Source organism: Rutidosis leptorrhynchoides, chromosome 10 (genome assembly GCF_046630445.1).
Source record: "Rutidosis leptorrhynchoides isolate AG116_Rl617_1_P2 chromosome 10, CSIRO_AGI_Rlap_v1, whole genome shotgun sequence".
Taxonomy (NCBI): domain Eukaryota; kingdom Viridiplantae; phylum Streptophyta; class Magnoliopsida; order Asterales; family Asteraceae; genus Rutidosis; species Rutidosis leptorrhynchoides.
The window spans coordinates 205,705,133-205,712,240 of NC_092342.1; the positions used below are offsets into that span (position 1 = coordinate 205,705,133).

At 33.3% G+C, this 7,108-nt stretch overlaps 1 non-coding gene across 1 annotated transcript; it reads right to left on the reverse strand.

Moving 5' to 3' along the window:
• Nucleotides 1–4,822: 4,822 nt before the first annotated feature.
• Nucleotides 4,823–4,929, reverse strand: LOC139873876 (small nucleolar RNA R71). The gene has a single exon (XR_011767589.1). It is a non-coding gene; the product is annotated as a small nucleolar RNA R71 (small nucleolar RNA).
• Between the last annotated feature and the right edge of the window lie 2,179 nt (nucleotides 4,930–7,108).

Here is a 7,108-nt window from a genome sequence, read left to right on the forward strand (position 1 = left end):
TTTCCTAAGGATGATAAGCAGGAAATTTTTGACATGAAATGATAAGAAAAACTTTTGACATGTAGACACGGTCGAAGTTCAGACCCATTAATGCATCTAAACAACTATCAGTTAGACACACTAATGCAAGACCTGTTTCGCTAAGACCACCGCTCTGATACCAACTGAAAGGACCCGTTCATATACATTATAAACGATTCACAATAGTTGATTACATCGCGAGGTAATTGACCTCTATATGATACATTTTACAAACATTGCATTCGTTTTTAAAAGACAAACTTTCTTTACATCGAAAGTTGACGGCAAGCATACTATTTCATAATACCTCCAACTATAATTGACTTAATAATAATCTTGATGAACTCGACGACTCGAATGCAACGTCTTTTGAAATATGTCATGAATGACTCCAAGTAATATCTCTAATATGAGCAAATGCACAGCGGAAGATTTCTTTCATACCTGAGAATAAACATGCTTTTTAGTGTCAACTAAAAGGTTGGTGAGTTCATAGGTTTAACATAAAACAATAAAATTCATCATTTTGATAGACCACAAGATTTAAATCCTGCATGGTACAAATGGGCCCGAATCCTATACCCACCTGTAATGTACATGCTATATCTTTTAAATACAGTACATCTTTCTCGTGTACGAAACCATTTTCATAAATCATAGTAACCGTACACATATCTTGTGCACAAAAATAACGTACACATAACCTGTGTATAAAATCATTCTCTCGATATATAACGTTCACATCAACTGGTGGCAATTATCATATCCACATAATTCAATGGTGACAATTATCATGTCCACATAATTCAATGGTGGCAATTATCATGTCCACATAATTCAATGGTGGCAATTAACATGTCCACATAATTCAATAATAATCCGCAGAACTTCTGTCTGCATAATAATTCATTCAAGGAATGTTTTGCTTGTGTCTATCTCGTCAAACATTTATAAAAGCATTTCATGTATTCGCAGTTCAAAATATATTTCAAAAGCATTAAATAAAGCAGTTGTAAAAGTAGTGCATGTATTCTCAGCCCAAAAACATAAAGAGTAAAAGGGGCAAATGAAACTCACTTTACGATATTTTGTAGTAAAAATATGCATACGACGGAACTGAACAATGCAGGGTTGACTTCGGATTCACGAACCTCAAAAATATAGGCTAAGAAAATAATGTCCCAACTCAGGCTCGAACCCGAGACCTCTTCCTTAAACACAAACACACTAAACCATCAAGCTGCGAGCTACTTTTATGTTTTAATTATGAACCGAAATATATTTAACCCGATAACATGTTTTCTTCTTCCCTTCGGTCCCAATGATCTTGCAGCCCAATAGTGGTTCATAAGCCCAACTATGAAGTAAAAAAAAAATGAAGCGATCCAAGTAGAAGCAGCAGCCCACGTAACACAAATTAGAAAGTTTGGGTATACTGGTTTTTATTTACAAAGAAGCTAGTCGACGTGATGAAAAATAATAGGGTTTCGTTCACCACTGTAACAAAGATTTCGCTGTTAACCCTAATATTAATCACTCTCGAACAACATCATCATCACATTATCCTTATCACTATATCATCGTTTTCGTATCATCCTTCCGATTCATCAATAGCATTTACACCTAATAAAGAAAATAATACTAATTTCTATATTGTATTATAGAAAGTGGATTCCTTTTTGCTACCACTTGCAAGTGTCGATAATCCCCACCAAAGCAACCAGAATTTACGGAGCAATAGGAAGGTATCAAGTTGTCCTCAACATTTATATTTTCCCCAATATTGCTTCCCATTACTATTAATCCTCAAAAAATAATTAAAGGTTTCAAATATGTCGGCCACCTATTCCTTCTTTTGTATATTGAAAACTTGAGTGGGCCGTGGTTTTTGAAGACTTGCACCAACACCTCTCAATCAAACTTACATATTATATTCCCATGTTTCTTTATTCTAATATCTTGGTTGTTGGTCACTCAGCAAAAGTCTCGCACTAGTTTAAATAATAACATTATAGTCATTAGGAGATAGAAATAGAAAATTTGTGTCGTAGATGCCATAACTTTGAGTGGTTTGTGATGGTGGTGATTTTAGTGTTAAGTGGTTGTTTACGTTCAATCACAGGAACAAAAAGAGAGAAATATAGAGAAGAGATTGGCGATTTATGTTTATGGTGGTTCAATATGGTGATTTAGTGGTGATTAAAAGGTGATGGCTTATGGTTTTCGATTGATGATCAAATGGGTTTGAGGTGGGTTTTCAAAGGTTGTTGTAATGTGATCAATACAACAAAAAATAACGTAAATAAAATTGCAGCAGGTTGTAGTCTTTTTGTGATGATATTCGAATAGTATCAGTCGATTATGATGGTTATGAATAAGATGGTTGTTGATGGAGGAGGTGGCGTTTTAAGTTTCACGAAGGAATAGCAATTGAAACGAATGATAATGATTATGATAGTGTTTGTTCAGGGTATTGGAGATGAGGTGATGGGTGGTAATATGGGTTGTGTTTGTCTCTTGTTGATTCGATTAGACAAGGAAAGAAATAAAATATAGAAAGGCAATTGGTTTGTCCTTTGTTTTAGTGATTTGATTTGGCAAAAAAAATAAGCAATCGATGACTCAAAGGTGGTGAGGGATCATGTACGTGTGTTTCATTTATATTTCTCAGTAAGTCTAAACTCGTATATATTTATCCTATATTCTTATGTGTACATATTTATGTGAATATGTAATATTATTAATGGAAGTCGTATAATTGATTGGAACTATATTTGACTTGTTTTGTAGTGAATGAAGTTGACACCCGAGGAGTAAAGAACGGAGAAAGAAGGATAAAAGATTAAAGTTGATCTTGATATCTAACTACGTTGTACCTGCAGTTGTTTTGTAGTGATTTGGAGTTGACAGAATGAAATTCGGGAGCAGGGAATGAAGAAAAAGAATTACAAGTGGATTGTGATTGATAACAAATTCAATTGAAGTTGCTGTAGTGTTAATGGAATCGACAAGGTTTTGATCAGAAAGAAGAAAACAAATAAATATAAAGTAGATAATATTCTTCAACAAATTTTGTATTCTTCTGTTAGATGAATTCATCATGTACATGATTAGAGGCAGAATAATAAGGAAGATGTGACATTTAACAGATTTTGTTTGTATTGAGCTGAGATTGATGTGTAACAAGATTCGGAATTTGGATTCTCAATTTATGATTATTAATTAGAAAGACAAACATAAAATAACAAATTTCATCAGATAGTGATATCTAACAGAACATATATTTTGCATTTAATAAATATTAATAATTTAATAATTATGTTAATAATAATGATGCTATTAATATTATAAAAAAATTAGATATAACAATACTACTAGAATTAAAAATAATAGTCTTAATAATAATAATACCAACATAATATTTAATAATAATAATAGTACTAAAAATAATAATAATAATAATAATAATAATAATAATAATAATAATAATAATAATAATAATAATAATAATAATAATAATAATAATAATAATAATAATAATAATAATAATAATAATAATAAATTGTATTATTAATTATACTAATGATAAATATGATAATCATATTAATAATATTGATGTTAATAGCAATAATGAAAGTAATAAGTATAACATTTATATTTTATTTGTAAATAACTTTAATATATTAATGTTACATATTACTAATTATGTATTATTTGATACTTATAAAATACATATATTGAATTTTAATATTCATACATTTTATATATATTACAGTATATATATAATATTATATAGAAATCATATACATGTATATATATAGATTCATTTTAATTTAAATGATTAATCTATATTTTTTTTATCATTACATACTTTTGTATCTATACGTATATATCTTTATATATTTATTTACAATCAATTGTTCGTGAATCGTCGGAAATAGTCGAAGATCAATTGAATATAAGAACAGTTCAAAATTTTTGAGACTCAACTTTACAAACTTTGCTTATCGTGTCGAAATCATATAAAGATCAAGTTTAAATTTGATCGGAAATTTCCGGGTCGTCACAGATATTTGGTTTAAACTTTTGATTGTTTGATCCTTTCGTAGGGGTTTACCCTTACGAAAGTTACTTTTCGCATTTTATATATTATTTTGTTTGGAACACCGTTTGTGTTTGTATTGTGATTGAAGGATAGGTACCTTTGGTGTATGAAAACAAGGTCCCACAAAGATGAAGAGTTCACACATCCATTCTCCGATCTGAAAAACACGTGCGCGGGGTTTATAATCGTAGAGAAGAAAGGGTATTAAGGAAAATTTTCGAAGCTTTGCCATTTTGTTTAAAAGACATGGATCCAAAGGGTCAACCGATTCTCAATGAAGAGGGTAATCCGATTAATCCGGTTAATCAAGAGTTATTGAATGATCTGAACGACACGCCAATGTGAAATGCTAGATTAGTGGCACCAACAATGATAGCATCGGCTATTACAAAACTACCACTTGAAGCAGATAATTGGAAGATTGAGGGTAACTTTTTCACGTTGATCAAAGATACGTACTTTCATGGGTTGATAGACGAGAATCGGTTCGAACACATCCAACACTTTAATGATCTTTGTGATATCTATAAAAATAAGGATGTCACCGACGACGCTTATAAGTTAAGGGGATTCCATTTTACACTTCAAGGAAAAGCGAAAATTTGGTTAAGGAGCTTACCATCTGATTTCATAAGAACTTTTCAAGATTTAACCAAAGAGTTTATCAATCACTTCTTCCCACCGTCAAAAGTAGAACGACTTCGAATGGAGATTAATGGGTTCACTCAACAGGGAGATGAGTCTTTGTATGATGCATGGGTACGATTCAAGAAAATGTTAAGAGCTTACCCACCGCACGGTTTGACGAAGAAGGAGTACATCAACACATTTTACCGGGGTACTAATGCTTTCACGAAGCAATATCTTGATTCTTCATCCGGTGGGGTATTTATGTATAAATCACCTAATGCGGCCGAAATTTTGTTAGAAGAAATCTCGGTTAACACATATGAATGGGCACCTTCACCGCGATATTTGACAAGGAAAAGTGTAGCACAAATCGAGAGTGACAATGGGCAAGTGACGCTTGCAAGCTTGAACAATCAATTTCAAACGTATGGGAAAGAGTTGAAAAGGCTTCAACAAACGATAGTCGCAATGTAAGTAGGTTGTCAATGATGCGAGGGTTGACATCTCACGAAGAATTGTCCTCAAATTACTCAATGCAATCATGTTGATCTAGATGACATTCCCATGAATTCGGATGCTCATGTGAACTACGTGAGTAATCAAAGCTATCAACGAGGAGGAACATCGAACCAAGGCTACTACAATCCTAATCAAAAACAAGTTTCATTCAACAATCAAACCAATACACCGCCCGGATTTGCAAACCGAAACCAAGGTTACAACAACAACTATAACCAAAACCGGAACAACAACTTTCAATACCAAAACCAACAACCTTACAACAATCAACCTTATAACAACCAAGCCAATTTGAATTATCAAAACATCCAAGGTTATAGTCAACCATAAAATAACCAAGGTTACAATCAACAACCTCAACAAAACATTCAAAAATCCCAACCTTCGAAGAGTTTAGAAGAAATCATGCAAAACTATATCAAGAAGGTAGAATCAACCGAAGCTTTCCTAATGAAAGAGAACGAGCTTTTGAAACAACAAATACGAAACCAACAAGTCTCATTTCAAAACCTTGAAAGCACCGTTGGATGACTTTCCAATCAAGTTGCCGAAAGACCTCAAGGAACCTTGCCTTCCAACACACAAATCAACCCCAACAACAATTACAACAAGTACCAAAACCAACAAAAGCAAAACAACACAAGAACTATCCCTATTGAAAACACCAACCAAATTGAGTTTGTCAATGCCATTTCAACAAGAAGCGGTTTAACTCATGAGGAACCACAAATCCAAACATCCCCAACCCAAACACCAAACCCTACTACACCTACTTCGCAAACCGTTGAGAATGAATCAAGTATTAACTGGGATTCACAAGAAGCAAGGGTTGAAAAGGATGCACCACGAAGAGTTAAGGGTAAAAAGAATGAAGAAGCACCTTTGAGGAAGTACATGGAGCCGATTCCATATCCGCAAGCTTTGAGGAAAGAAAAAGTTGAAACGTAATGAAAGGACTTAATGGAAATGATGAAACAAGTTCATGTCAACATGCCGCTCATCCAAGTGCTTAAGGGCATGCTTAAATATGGGAAGTTCATTAAAAATCTTTTATCTTCAAAAGGCAAATATGAGGAGGTGTCCGCTACATTTCTCATAGAGGAATGTTCGACTATCTTGCAAAAGCAAAAGATGCCTCCCAAATTGGGTGATCCGGGTCATTTTGTAATCCCATGCAATATGGGCGGGTCAGACGTGTATGATGCACTTGTCGACTTGGGGGCTAGTGTAAATCTTATGCCCTATTCAATTTATAAAAAGTTAAATCTTGGGGAACTAAAACTGACCCGGATGGTTTTAAAAATGGGAAACCAAACGTTTGATACACCAATCGGCATAGCCGAAGACCTTATGGTCAAAGTTGGTAAATTGACCTTTCCAGTCGATTTTGTGATCCTCAAAATGCTCAAGGATGAACATGTCCCAATAATTTTGGGATGACCTTTTCTAAACACAGCCGATACAATTATTTTCGTGCAACAAAACAAACTAAGTATCGGGGTGAAAGATGAAAGACTTGATTTTTATGTGCGTGAAGTTGATAAGAAACAAAATTTGTCAAATATTGAGTCTTTTAATCAAATCGAGGTCATGAATTCGTGTGAAGAAAATGACTTTAAAGCTTTATTGGCGGTTGACACTCCAGATGTTGACCAATTTAATAAAAATGAGGACTTTGATGTTGATAAAGAGTTTGAATTGTTTATGAAATCTTGCGATGAAAACGGTTTTGAAAATGCTTGTGAAAGTATTATTGATGGGAAACTTTGTGAAAATGCTTTAAGTAACCCAACCAAGGTTAAGATAGTAAATTTAGACCTAAATGTAGGGGGG